The 15,055-nt window shown below is 37.4% G+C and overlaps 1 protein-coding gene across 6 annotated transcripts in view; it reads right to left on the bottom strand.

Annotated features, from left to right (window-relative positions):
- Window positions 1–15,055, bottom strand: part of PDE4D (phosphodiesterase 4D) — a 1,296,708-nt gene that overhangs the window by 306,486 nt on the left and 975,167 nt on the right. The window lies entirely within an intron of this gene.

The following is a 15,055-nucleotide window of genomic DNA, read 5'->3' as shown; positions in this document are numbered from 1 at the left end:
AAAAATGGTCAGAGGACTTGAAAAGACACCTCTCCCAAGAAGACAAACAAATAGCCAATAATATATGATAAAATACTCAACTTCAGTAGCTATTAGGGAGATGTAAGTGGAAACTAAATGAGATACCACCTCTCACCTGTGAGAATGGCTATCATCAACAAGACAGGTAACAACAAATGTTGAAGAAGTTGTGGAGGAAAAGGGACCCTCATTCACTGCTGGTGGAAATGTAACTGGTACAGTCATTACGGAAAACAGTATGATGGTTTCTCAAAAAATTAAAAATAGAGTTACCATGACCTGGCCATCCCCCTTCTGGGTATGTACCCGGAAAATCTCAAAAATACTTGTTTGCAAAGATATATGCACCCCTGTGTTCATCTCAGCATTATTCACAGTGGCCAAGACATGGAGACAACCAAAGTGTCCTTTGACAGATAATTGGATAAGGAAGATGTGGTGCATTATACAATGGAATACGACATGGCCATGAGAAAAGATGAATAGTGCCATTTGCAACAACTTGGATGAATCTTGAGAATATTATACTAAGTGAAATAAGTCAGTTCGAAAAAGCTAAGAACCATTCGATTTCATTCATGTGTGGGATATAAAACTGAAACTCTCAGACACAAACAACAGCATGGCAGCTGCCAGAGGGAATGGGGTGTGGATGAGTAAAGGGTAAAGGGGACCAAATATGTGGTGATGGAAGATGACCTGGTGTTGAGTGTGAGCACACAGTGCGATACACAGACCATGCGCCACAGAAACATACACCTGAAACCTATCTGACCTTGTGAATCAGTGTCACCCCCATACATTTCATTTAAAAAACTGTCACACTACTCATCATGTTTCCAAGAATTATCATATTCTTAGCCGTTTTCTTCCTTCACTTCTGTCTAGATTAATGCTGTTCCAATGGAAATATAATGTGAACCACGAATGGGGGCCATATATGTAATTTTAAATGTCTTAAAAGCCAGATAACAAGAAGTTTTCTTAAAAAGCCAGTGAAATTAATTTAATAATATATTTTATTTAACCAAATATATGCAAAATGCTACTATTTTCACATGTAGTCAATATAAAAATGACTAATGAGATTTGTCACTGTTGATCATACCAAGTATTTGAGATTCTCTGTGCATGTTACACTGACAACCCGTCTACTTTGTGTTAGCCACAGCTCAGTGCTCTGTGGCCAGTGGCTAGCATGCTGGACTGCGGAGGGCTGGAGTAGGGGTCAGCTTTCCTCTGGGGGCAATGTCCCTACACAGACACAATGTGTTTATTACATCAGAGTTACTGCACTGGAAAGGAGAATGGAGAAGGAGGGTGCTCTGTAGGCTCATTCGTTAGTTAAGTACCTTAAATCCACAGAAAAGCTTAGTTGTCTGCAGGATCAAATTACCACTGGTCATGAAGCCCTGGAGTCCCTCATATTAGCCCAAATCACAAGAGCTAAGGAGTCACTGTAATTGTCTTGCATGGGAGAAGCAGTAATAGTAATTTGAAATGTAAAACACATTAAATTCTGTAACTATATATTGAATATCAACTACATGACACTCAGCTAGGTCTTGACATTTCAGAGTAGTTACACGATATGAGAAATCCAACTTCTTAGCAGTGGTATGTGTGTCTGTACACACAGACACATATACATACATACATAGCTATGCGTAAACACACATGTATGCCTGGCATAAATCCCGCCTGTTTTAAAGGGTCAGTGGTTGGTGATTGTTACTTTCTTTATAAAAACAATGGGCACCATAGAACAGAAAGCAGAGAATCAATGCTGTTCATAAACGGTCTTCCTGTCCATGCTGAAACTTGCCTTCAATGGAAGGAAATTTGTAGCCTGTTGCTGTGAATAACGATAATGAACACTAGCAGGCACTGGCTTAGGGCTATACCTGCATCATCTCAATGCTCAGAGCATGTAGGTGCAGAGACACCCAAAAAGAGTACATTTACAAAGTTTAGTAAATATCACACAACTTACTAACGGCACAGCCACAACTTGAACTCAGGAAACTTCGCTCAATCACAAATCTAAACTACTCACGTTAAATGATGTTCTAAACATTTTCTTTCTAAGTAATGATTTGTTATCTAACCAAAATTAGGTACTTAAAAGCAATACCAATATTTCTTATGACTGAAGATCTTAATGGGAAAGAACTTTATAAATAGCTTTATACTTAGCCCAACCGCTCATTTTATTTTATCCCGAGAGACATCTAGGCAAAGATGCAGTTCATTCCTTATCTCTGACAAATACCAGAATCCACAACATAGGGCGCCTCTTATCTGCAACATCTCCCCAAGTGCGTGTATTTATCTATATTGTTGATATTTTGCGGTTTAGTGACTCTTGAGAGACGGCAAATACCTTTCTCCTTTGAACTGCAAATTACCATATTTGGACTTACTTCTTCATGTAATTTTTACTTGTCTCTTTTATTTCTCTCATTTATTTAAATGGAAACTTTAAGATAATCAAATTAATCTTAATAGTGTCTAAATTTTTGTTTAGGTAATGTGACAGAGTTTATTTAAGTAGTAACTATACCTAAAACAGTTGAGTCAATGGGGCATGTAAATACCCCATTAATTTCACATTAATCCGTTTAAAAGTAGGCATCAGGGAGATGTCTGTCTTGGAACCCCAGAATACATAATGTAAGGTAAGAATTAGTATTCATTTTCACATCCATCCTTTTGCTAATACTTAGTAGTGTTCAAAAGAATAATTATTGTTATTCAGAAGACAACGTTAGCAATAGGTTACTTTTGAAAGCCTGCCCTGATTTAAACAACATGTATCAGAGATTTTTAAAAATATAAGATTTGGACTTCATATGTTTAGTCAATTATATGTACTCCATATACATTTGTGGAAAGATTAAATTGAATATAAGTTCTAAAGGCCATTTAACTTTTTAAAATCTTTCTGGGGCTTGATGTTTTTTAATCGCAAATACATTCTTGACTATGGAGAAATATTTAGGCACATATTCTGGGGTCATTTGTAGTCCTCTTACACCTCCATGATGATATATCTATAAACACAAAGAGATATAGGAAACGCAAGTGTGTACATTCAGGTTCTCATGAGGAAGCCAAGGTCCAGAGAAGTTAGGTACCTTGTCTAATGCACAGGGTGGTCAAAAGTAGCTCTAGAGTTGTGAGTATGCGTTCCACACAAACAACTGTAAACCTACTTTTGCCCGCCCCTGTATCATGGTCCCAGAATGGAAATCTAGGTCAGCTGGCTGCCACTCTTCCAAGTAAAAACTCGTATAGTGCCTATTATGATTCCATACACATGCATCCTGAAGAATGTTGCATGCCAGGGCTTTATCACTATGATAATAAAGAAAATTTATAGTAAAAATAAGAGAGTGTATTTTGTGTGGCGAGTTACACAATAACTAGCAAATAAATGAAGTCTGAGATTGGACTTGAATATTAAAAACTATGTCTTCAAACAACATACAAAATGGTTTAGGGGAAGGACTTTATCACAGGTGTTATAACAAAAATACTTTCTATTTATTAGTCATCCCTTCATTTCACTGTAAAGCAAGGAAAATGAAAACATGTACTGGCCTTCTCCTGTCCCCATACCTCACTGTCACCGGCAGTAAAGAACGAGTGAAAATGTTTGAAAAGTGGCCAATGATCACTAAATTTTTAACAAACTTCCTGTTATTTCCAGAGGTATAAGATGATAGCTTTCTCAGAAGCGTTACACATTTTTCTTTGAAAATGAAAACAATATTGGTGGATCAGGCTTCAGACCCGGTCTCTTAAATTCTTACTTTAGGTGTGTCTTGGGGCTCTTTTTCTGTGGCTTAAATCATTGGTGGAAAACAGATTCTTTGACCTTTTGATGCAAAAGCAGATGCCCTGGCAACCTCATTCTGAACAGCTCAAAAAACACCTTATATTCTCCTTCATACCCATCTTGCCTTTTAGCAGTGTTGTCTCGAGACTGTTGCTGTCAATTGAATCAGCAATAATTCATTAAAAACTACAAATGTAAATTTATTTTATTTTAAGAATTTACAAAAAAAATTAACAGGAGTCCCCATGATTAATTTTTGGTGTCTAAATATTTTTTTAGTGCATCAATGTATTATATTATGAAATCTCTATATACCAAAAAGAAGTAGGATTACTTTTGAATTCTACAAAAAGAATAATAATTACTTTTTGGCTGCGTTCATGGAGTGAGATAGACATTTGTATCTGATTTGCAAAATTTATTTTATCTAAAAAATTTACTCTAGCATCTATTTCCTAACCCCCTTCTGCTTCAAACTGGGGCCCAAGGTTCAGCAGAATCAGTACCATCTTGGAGTTCATTAGAGATGCAGAATCTCAGGCCCCACTCCAGACCTACATAATCAGAAACTGCATTTTAACAAGATCCCCAGGAGACCAGCGTGAACATCCAGTCTGGGGAGGCACTGGCCTAAGTCATAGAGTTTAGTGTTTAATTATAAACTGCCTCATTCCCTTCAGCAAAAGCGTAAGCTCTTCTTCAGTTTCTGTGCGAGGTCTAAGCTAGATATGTATTTAAATATAGTAAAATGATTGAAAAAAGAAGAAGAAAAGAAAAACCTTTCTAAAGTAAAAATAAAGCCTAAAAGCACTATGTCCTTGTTTATTTTCCAAAGTTTTATTTTGCTGACAGATTCTTCTCTAAAGTGCTGTCTCAAAATGACATTCCCCAGTGGAGGTGAACGCTGTCGTGTCTGGTGGGCTGCTGTGCATTCAGTGCAGACAGGGCTGATCATCTACTTGGAGGATGATCTTTGCACCTAGCAGTCCCCTTTCTCCCATTTTGGACTATTCTGTATTTCGTTGTAACCCCCAGCAGCAGGCATGACAACAGGGAGTGGAAAAGGAAGATAAGCCATTCTGCTTTTCTTTAGTAGTTTTGACAAAATTTAAGTTTGAACTATTGGTTAACATGAGTCTTGTGGACTTTAATTCCCCATGCCACAGCGATAAATTTTAATTTGTATTGATGAAACAATTAGTCATGATAAGCTGCTCCTTCATATATATTAGAAACAGTATTTTTGTGACCTGAAAGAATTAACATGACTTCTAGCAGGGCCCAGGGAGTTATTTAGGCACTGAGAAACGTTGGTTACGAGGATTATATTTTTAGGAAAACCTCATTTCTGAGGAATCTAAAAGCAAAACTAAAATATAACAATTTCCAGAGCCCATACAGTAGAGATTAAACTTTAAAAGAGAACATTCAGACTCATAGATGGAGAGCAGATGACAGCTTGGGGGGTGTCAGGGGGTAGAGGGTTTGAGCAAAAAGGAAAGGACTCATGGACATGGACAACAGTGAGGTGATTCCTGGGGGGAGGGAGGTATAAGAGGACTGAATGGTAATGAAAAAACACAATAAATATTAAATAAAAAAATTAAAAGAATAAAAGAGAACATTATAAATCATTAACTCCTTTCCCAATTTCTAAGTCAGGTGAGCCTTATTCAGAAACTTTTACTTTTCAAAGCTGATGATCTGAAGTATTCGTCTGACAAACAAGTGCATTTGTTCCATGCCATGAAAATTCTAGAATAAATTTATACTGCCTTTTTCTTTTTGTCTTACCTAATATGCTGCCAGTTAAAGAGTGTTAGGACTGGATTTTGAAAGTTTCAGGGAATTAGTTATGACATACAAAAGAGGATTATATGTTGCCAAAATTTTTACATAAGAAAATGGAGACAAAAATGACAAAGAGGAAAGAGAATAAAAAAAAAAACTGCTTTAAATGCATGGGTTAAAAAAAAATCTTTGATAAAGCAATACACTTATAGTGTCCTGACTCACACTGCCTGTGTATTTGCCACAGCTTTGAAACAACTTAAGTAGGCTTGGGAAAAGTTCCACACAACTTTTTAAAGAAATCATTTATGGAAGGGAAAACCTGGTTTAAGTGAGCAGAGGATATATAACTAGAACTAAAAGTAGGAACTGGAAATTGTAAAATAGAATAAAAGATTACTAATTGGTTTTGCTAACAATGTTTATGTGTTATCCTTTGTTTTTCTTATCATTTGAAATTTGTTATTATTTATCCAGACAAATGAATCTTGATAAAATGTAAGAATAAGATCACAGGTTTAAACTAAATATGGCTCAGAGAGAGGGGAAAAATTCTATTTATGTACAACAGGTCAAGTTTTCTACTGCAGTCCCCTATTTTACCATTGTGTACTATCCATCCCAAAGAAAAACGGAGTGTGAATATCTCGCTAGTGCCCATACAATTCCTGGAAAAACTGGTCCTATAGACCATTTCCATAAAAAAGGCATTGCTATTCCTAAATAACATTTATTGAAAATGACACCTACCAAAGCATAAGGATGTGGGAAACCTAGACCAGTGCTTTGGGGATTACAAAATTAGTATAATAACTTTGGAAGTGTTTTTAGATATTTGGCAGTGTCTAAAACATACATACAACTTACAACCCAGAAATTCTACTCCTTGAGAAATAACCAATGTATGTACATGCATAAAAACTTATTCACATTCCATGCACATGTGTTTACCAAATCACATATTCTAGAATGTTCATAGGAGCTCTATTTATAATAGCCTCAAACTGGAATACTCAAGTGTCCATTAACAATAGAATTAATAAGTAATTTGCAGTACATTCACTCAATGCAATATTATCACAGTGAGAATGAACAATCTACAACAACACAAAACAATACGGATGGATCTCATTTTCACAATGTTGATTGAAAGAAACCAAAACAGAAGAGTTTATAGTGTGTAACTCCATTCATAAAATGTGCAAAAGCAGGGAAAATAAATCTATTTTCCTGTAAGTCAGGAAGTCTGGGGTCACAGTGACTGGGAGGGGGCGTGAAGGGGATCCTTGGGAGCTGGTAATGCTTCATTTCTTGATCTGAGAGCTGGTTACGTGAGAAAAAATGGCGGAGAAATTTTTTATATGTCTTAACTAGTTGCACATTCACATATATTTTCTTATACCAACTGATTTCTTATAGAGTTCTAAGGGTTATATATAAATAATTTATGAAAGAGAGTTTCTTCCTTTTTTACCAACACTCAAAGGTAAAAAATATTTTTAAGTCATATAAGGTTAGTAGAAGCATTACTTCTTTCAAGTTCATTACAAACACAAGATAATGTGTTTTCCCAGGCAATAATTAAAAAAAAATATTGCTTGATTTTAGAGCCATGAAGGGGTAGGGAGCGAGGGGCAAGGGAGAACAGGGAGAGGGGGAGAGAGAGAGAGAGAGAGAGATCAATTTGTTGTTCCGTTTATGTATGCATTCATTGGTTTATTCTTGCATATGCCCTGAGGATCAAACCCACGACCTTAGCATATAAGGACGATGCTCTAACCAACTGAGCTGCCTGGTTAGAGGCAATAATTTCTTCTTTTCCTTTCTTGGCATTTCTGTAAATTAGTCCCCCCTAATGTTTCTGTTGTCTCAACTCACGTAGATAGAGGAGAAATCTGATATTTCGCATCCCTGAGTATCTCCGCCCAGGGTTAGGGAAGCAACACAAACAGCAAAAGCTGCAGGGTCCTTGTCTCCCTCCCTGACCAGGGAAGGCAGGACAGAAACATGCCCACTAGCAGGACCACTGGTAACTGTCAGCCGCCTGTGCTCAAGACATTTTGAACTTCACGACAAAAAGCTAAAGCAACTCCTGTGGTTTTTATCTTTTTATGATAAAAAGAGATTTATCTAGTTATTTTCTAAGAAACAGATAAAGGAGGAAAATAGTTATATGAGCCATGAAATGTTTTCATTTTTTTTAGTTCATCTGAGATCAGGGATGCAATACTTTCTGGAAGCCACGCATGAGAGCTTTTTGTCAAGTACAACCCAAAGATGACAGAAGAATATTTTTGTTATGGTTTTCTTCCTCCTAAAGTGACCACCCTTTCACTAGAGAATGTACTTACGTCATGAAATTAATGAGATTCTTAAACAGACCATAAATCTTCCCTTTGGATGAGAATGCTAATCAGATTCAGCTAGCTTTTCATTCTCTTTCTAAATATTTCCACTATATGAAAAGTCCCTAAAAACCAAGGGTATTTTACAGACTAAAACCGCTCCTCCCAGCCAATCTATTTTGTTATGCTGCCATGGCATTCCTTTATCCATAGCAACTTCCAGTGGATAATTCACAAATCAATTAGAGACAAGTTAATTGCCAAAAGGGATCAAGCAACAAGCATTAGAAGCATAATATTTGCAGGCACCGTCCTACAAATTTATGTCAGAGTATTTTCCTTCTAATCCAAGATTTTAAGTTTGTCTGATTACTTTTGAAAATAAATTCACCCCATAACTATTCTTAAGACAACTATGTTCAGGGGCAGATGTGCATGGACAGATCGAGCTGAAAGGGGCACTGACACAGGCCGGATTACTGCTATTGAATTTTATCTTCCGATTTTGTCCCTTTAATACTTTCTACATATGAAACTTTTGAGAAATACATAAAATAATGGAATGGAATGTCTTAGAAACTGGTTCTTCTCTTCCTTCTCCTTCTCTTGTTCCTCTGCCTCCTCATATTTTTACAATAAAGGTGAAGCGAAGGAAAATTCACTCGAGATGAGCATCCGATCTGACCAAGGACACAGTTGGTAATGACACCAGTGTATCCACGTGGTTCCACCGAGTTGGTGCGATTCTGACTTAGACCTTGTCTGCCTAGGATTCACAGGTGCTCATGGATGTACACAATGCATAGGTTTGAACTGATATGCAAATAAATTGTCACTTGTCATTTTCTTCATGATGCCTTCTTTGACTTCCCTACGAGAATCTCCTATCCCAGTCCCTATTTTATTGGGTTATTAATGTGTTTCTTTTCCTGCCTTCCTCCACTAGAATGTGAGCTTTATGAGAGCAGGGACTTTGTCCACTTTACCCCTTGCTCTGTCTCTAACATGAGGTACATAGTTTTAGGTGGCTAACAAAAATACTAGGAACAATGGTGGCTGCAGCTGCCAGCACCAGCTGGCAACACCAGACTGCTACGTTTCCAGGAGAGTAAGTCAGCTGTCACACACTTAGTGTCTATAAAAATTAAATTATATAAGTTTCCCATTAAATACAGTATGTTAATAAGAATGGAAATATTCAAAACTAATCACTCGCTAATAACTTGACTACGTTTTACAACTATCTGTGTTCCTGAGGCCATCTCCATCTATTGTATATATGTGCTACAATGCATTTCTTGCCAGCTCCACAGTTAATGACCTCTGAGGCTTGAAATGGGCTGGTGGGGGGATTTTTGCCACAGAAATCAGCAAATAGTACAAATAGGCTTTGTAGGTGTCTTCACAGACAGCTGGCTGTTAACATTTACTCGCACACTGCTGACCACACTTATTATAAGCACTTAACAAATAGTATCTGAATGAATGCATTAATCTTTTCTATGAATTCTGATTGCATTTGAGTATTTTATTCATAGTCATATCAGTTCTTACTTTTTCAGAGTTTATTCCATTAGCCCAGCACAAGGCTTGTTTCTTCAAGTTCACTCCCAAACTTTCTTTTTGGAGTGGGGCTTACATACTTGGTGCTCTGGAAATGCCTGTCTTTTGCATTTGACTGACTTCACATTATTAAGACCTAGAGAACTTTTTAGGTTTTTCAGTCTCAAATAGTGGTTTGAGCAGATGAACTCTTGGGTCTTTTCAGCTTTTGCCCTCTGTTCCATGCATATGGGAAAAGGAGGCAGTGTCCTCACTCTTGACAGGGGTCCAAAAACACTTGTTGATCAACTCATTCATTCAATACACATACACCAAGCACCTACTTTATGCCACATGCCCCTCCAGGCATTGGTGATAAAGAGATGAAAAGAACAAAGACAGACAGTGCTACTGCATGGAACTCACTTTTTAGTCTTAGTCATAGCTAACTTTTATTTTGGTGCTGTCTATGTGCCAGGCATTATATATGGCTAACACATTTAATATTTGTAACATCCTGTTTTACAGATGAGGAAACTAAGGAAAAATGTTAAGCGGCCTGACCAATGTTTCACAGCTGTGAGTGACAGTTTGGAAACTGAATTTTAGCAGAGTGGCTGTAGAGTTAGCCAGCTTTCAACCATTACTCCACACTCCCTTTTCAAGGTGAGGGTATTTATATATACAGGTTGCTTACAAGGTGATTGTTTATAAACCCGCTGTAATGTACTCTTGTGGAACCAGGAGTGGTCCCAATGATAATGGCTTACCTCAAAACGTATTTGGCCAAAACAAAAAGCATAAAAAAATTGATAAAATGATAAAGGGACTATAAAAAAATGCTAGAAAAGAGGTGGTAGGCAGGCCTACTTTTATGTACATATTTCAATTCTGGGCACTTTGATTTTCCATTTACAGACATGGGATCCACTAGTGGAGGTGAGGGAATTGCTTCATCAGAAAAGCAGCAGCGTTCACAGTTGTGCGTGGTCTGTCCGGCTCTAGACCCAAGTTTCCCTCCTAGCTCATGCTTCCAATCGCACACACGCCATGATTGTTAACCACACCGCTCTTCCTATAGAGACTGGTACATTGCCTATAAGGTAACTATTTTTCTCATTTTCAATGTAGCTAATATTGCTCATAATTTGGAATATTATTTCCATCCAGTTTAATATTCAAGACAGTGTCAGTAGAATAAATTAACATGACTCAGGATGAAGCTGACCTCTCTAGCTCAGAGAATCTTCTGGCTCCTCTGAACCACTGGCTAAGGAATAACATTTTGACAGTAAAATACAACTACATGACCACTGTTTTTGATGAGATGAAATGAGCCAGAGGGAAGCCCACACTGAAAAACCCGGGTACAGGATGGCAGCAGGCCACAGAAAATCACTGATCCTTTTCTTTCCTTCTCTTTTCCTTCCCTCCCTCCCTCCCTTCCTCCCTCCCTCCCTGTCTCCCTTTCCTTCCTTCCTTCCTTCCTTCTCTCTCTCTCTTTCTTTCTCCTTCCTTCCTTCCTTCCTTCCTTCCTTCCTTCCTTCCTTCCTTCCTTCCTTCCTTCATAAGAAACACTTAAAATATGATGCTTTTGCTTAACACTACTTTAAATCAATATCAATAGGTTAAAAGGCATTTTAGATATTATTTGATAAGGGTCTATTTTAATTGATCACTGAGCCCTCTTTCTATATTAAATGACAAGGTATTCTTTCTTCAGAGAAAGAGTTCAAGTTAAGTAAACTAGGATAGTTAAGTATATTAGAATTATACCTCTCATCATGAAACTTCCCCATGTGGAGTGACGAGAGGATCTGGTTGGCAGTAGGAGGTGGAAGAGTGGCTATTTAAAAGTCTAGGCTCTAGAACAGACTGCCAGAGTTCAAACTTGGGCAAGTTTCTTAAGCTCTCTCTGCCTAGTTTCCTCATCTGTCAAATACAGGCAAAGCAAGATTCACTTTGTGCGGCTGTTTTGAGGGATGAAATCAGACAATGCACGCACAGCCCTAGGAACACTGTCTGGCATTTGGCAAGTGCCCACTACAAATCAGATCTTCTTGCTCTTCCTCCACTTTCTGACCACATGTGTGTGTGGCCTCTGATTCCCGAACCTTCAATTCTTCCTCTATTATTTGGTGGTAATTATACCCAAAAGATGTAAATGAGATAAACTATTGGGCACTAAAAACAAGTTATCACATCTGTTACATCTGAAAAGCTTTAAAAACTGCTATGCAATAGGAGGTACTAATGTGGTACTTAGAAAATTACATCCTATTGTATGAATTTATTGCTGGCACTCATTTCCCTGAGGTTTGGGCTATAGCCAGCATTTTCTAGTGGGTTTGCGAGGTCTGGCTGTCACTGATAAGCTAGTACTCAGTTTTTGGTAGTAGCAAAGAATGGCTTAGAGGCTGTATTTCCTATGGTCCCTGCCCATATATTATAAAATCTCCAGATCAAAGTTGCAGATCTGAGAATAACTTTCTAAGAGTATAGGAAATAATTTAAGGTCATGCAGGGGTTTTGTTTCAACAAATATTGCTTTATCTTTTCATGGCCTGAATATCACTTGATCTTTTGTTTTTAGATCTGATTGCTAATCCTGCTTTCTACTGATTAGTCTATGTCACATTTTAGAAATTTACTTGTTAGCCCTTCTACAAGAGGTTTGCTCAAATGAGTTTAATTAATCATCTACGTGGCAGCTTTGTTGAAATGCTGGGAGAGGGAAAGATGTTGAAACTAGTAGCAAAAAATGAGATTTGGGGGTTTTCTGAGGGTTTCATGACCCTTGTTGGTGTAAGAGGCAGACACGAGCACACGCTTCCTGCTGCTGGTCTGTGGAACGCCACTGGAATCCCCTCTGCCGTGCTTCTCTCTGCATGGTCTCCATGCCAGAGGCGCCACACAAAAAAAGTTCCTTTTAACATCCCTTTCTACGAAGACAGAAAGCAGAAAGTATTGTTCTGGCTGGAAGACAAGACCATTGCTAGAAGAGTAGCTTTCTATTTAAAGTTTCCTCAAGCATCACTGCAATTTTGAACAGTGACATGTGAGAAAACAAGCTGTCCTAGTGCTCCTTTGGGGACCTGTCAGAGTGCTCCGACCTGCTATGTCTCAGGCTCCTCGTCCTTTGCTTCCCAGATCATTTTTTTTTTGCCCAGATTTTTTAAGATATTATGTTTAAGCCTCCAACGTAAATTCACTCACATTGTTTTCTTAAATCAAACACGAGCAAATCATTTCCCTGTCTTTCTCCTTTAAACAGATGCGAAAGGTGCAGCTCTAAAATAGTGGTTGGCATTCATTCTAGGCCCACAGAGAAACATTAGCCATTTTATTATGTAATTCTCTCTCTCTCTCTTCATCAAAGCAAACATGGCTTCTTAATAAGCTATACATTAATCATTTCATTTTTTCTAAAACTTATTTTACCCACAAAAGACAAAAATTTGTCACCACTGAAAAACTACTTTCAAGTCAATTTTAAGCATTGTATAACTGCCCAACGTGAATATTTCCCAGGGATCCATACGTATCAAATGAGCATTATTTGCCATTCCTTTAACAAATTGGACAATTTAATTGAATATCAAATCTTACAGACTTGGCTTTCCTTTATCCTGAATACTACAAAGGGGGTGAAAATAATGACAAAGAAAAAAATATTCCAGCTTAAAGTTAAGTATATCACCAGTATCCTTCATTAATATCCATTCAATCTTCAAATGAAAAATATGACACTGTACTAGATACATTTGAGGATTTTATAATGTATAAAATATTGTTCATAAACAATCTCATAAAGGAGAAATGCAATAGAGAAATGTTGGCTAATGTCCCATTAGTTCAGTTGCTTCAATAACGGAATCATTTCCAAAGCTTCTCAAAGGTCAAGAAAACTTTAAGCTACTTCCATGTTTTAAGGATCTTGTATGTTAATAAAGAAATGAAGAAATGCAAAAACAAGGTTGGAAAATTGTAGATACTTTACATGCTTACATTACATAATTTAACACTTTTAACCCCAGGAAGGCTAAGCAATGAAGTTGCGCCATTCAGAAGTTAACTATAGAATTTAACTAGAGTCCACACACACACACACACACATACATATATTGACTCACAGTGCATTTGAGTGGTGCAGTCTGTTCAAAGTTTAACGCAATATGATAAACATCTTTCATCATTATTACTGTCAGTATTATTGTCAGTGTAGCACTGTGGTAAATGCATGCCCTCTCTTTGAGCACTGAGAAACCTCGGAAAACACGAGGCCACAGTGAACTACTGCCCTCCTAACCTCCTAACCTCCTAACTGTACTCTCAGTCTATGATATCAACTCACTCAGCCCTGATCATATCAACAAGTTGACTTTGTGACAAAAGGGGTGATACCAACTAAGAGAGCACAGCAAGATGCTTCATCAAATACGCAGTAATGGTACTCGTGCTGCATGTTAAGTGAGCCTCTGACCCCAAATATTTTACACCTCAAGGGGAGAGACAAAATAGGACCCACAGAATAGTGAAGACAGCACATATGCATAATTACCATATGGGCAATTAACATACAAATTAAAATCAAATGAATGAAGGACAAAGATGCAAAGGAGACTGGCCCATGGTGGCTATTCGGGAGGTCATTCTCACCTCTTCAAGTTGTGGAAGAGGCTTGTTAGAACTACAAACACAGGGCATTTAAATATACAGAAAAACTCATCCTCAGACACCCAGGGCTTGTTGTATTTTGGAAAGGATCAGAACTTGACCAAAGGAAAATAGCTTTGCTAGACTAAAAATCCAAGTTCAGTAATATATCTACAATACAGTAAACCTTAAACTCTGCATTGCTTGAGATTTCTAAAACCCCATAGTCCAACATACCACTGCTTTCATACTACTCAGCACTTAGATATTCATGGCATTTAGGATAATCAGATCTCAACGCCGAGGAGAGTCAGAAGCCACCACCTACTTATTGGGCATACACATCGTGAAGTTCACAAATCTTCCATGAGCATACAGCATAGCACGTAATAAGTAACCATGAAGTTGCAAATAATAACCATGACCCATGCGTTCAGTAGAATGCAAACCATTTAGTAGGCAGACAATTGCTAATGGTGAACCATATTTATAACTGTAACATATTAACATAAAAAATGCAAATGGATGTACTTTGCTCTGAGATGGAAATAAAAAAGGTACTACTTACATTTCTTAGCTGCCAACTTTTACTTATCTCTTGCCAAAGTTTGATTAGGCACTGTTATTAGTGAAATGTACAATCTGATTTTTCTGATTTTATAGTCCCCTAAAAATATTCCAGGGACACTATCTTCCATACTGTCTAAAGCAAATAAATAATTCTCATGAATTACTGTTATCCACATTTTGAATGTTTTCTATGCAAGTAAATCTGAACACATTTTGATTCTAATTTAATGCACCTGTCTATATAAGCCTGGTAGTTTCCAGATATGTTGCATTTGGTCTAAATAAGAAA

This window comes from Phyllostomus hastatus, unplaced genomic scaffold (genome assembly GCF_019186645.2).
Source record: "Phyllostomus hastatus isolate PE091 unplaced genomic scaffold, TTU_PhHast_1.1 phas_contig_58, whole genome shotgun sequence".
Classification (NCBI taxonomy): Eukaryota; Metazoa; Chordata; class Mammalia; order Chiroptera; family Phyllostomidae; genus Phyllostomus; species Phyllostomus hastatus.
Note: the sequence above shows the minus strand (reverse complement) of the source record. Positions and strands in the feature narration are given on the sequence as shown.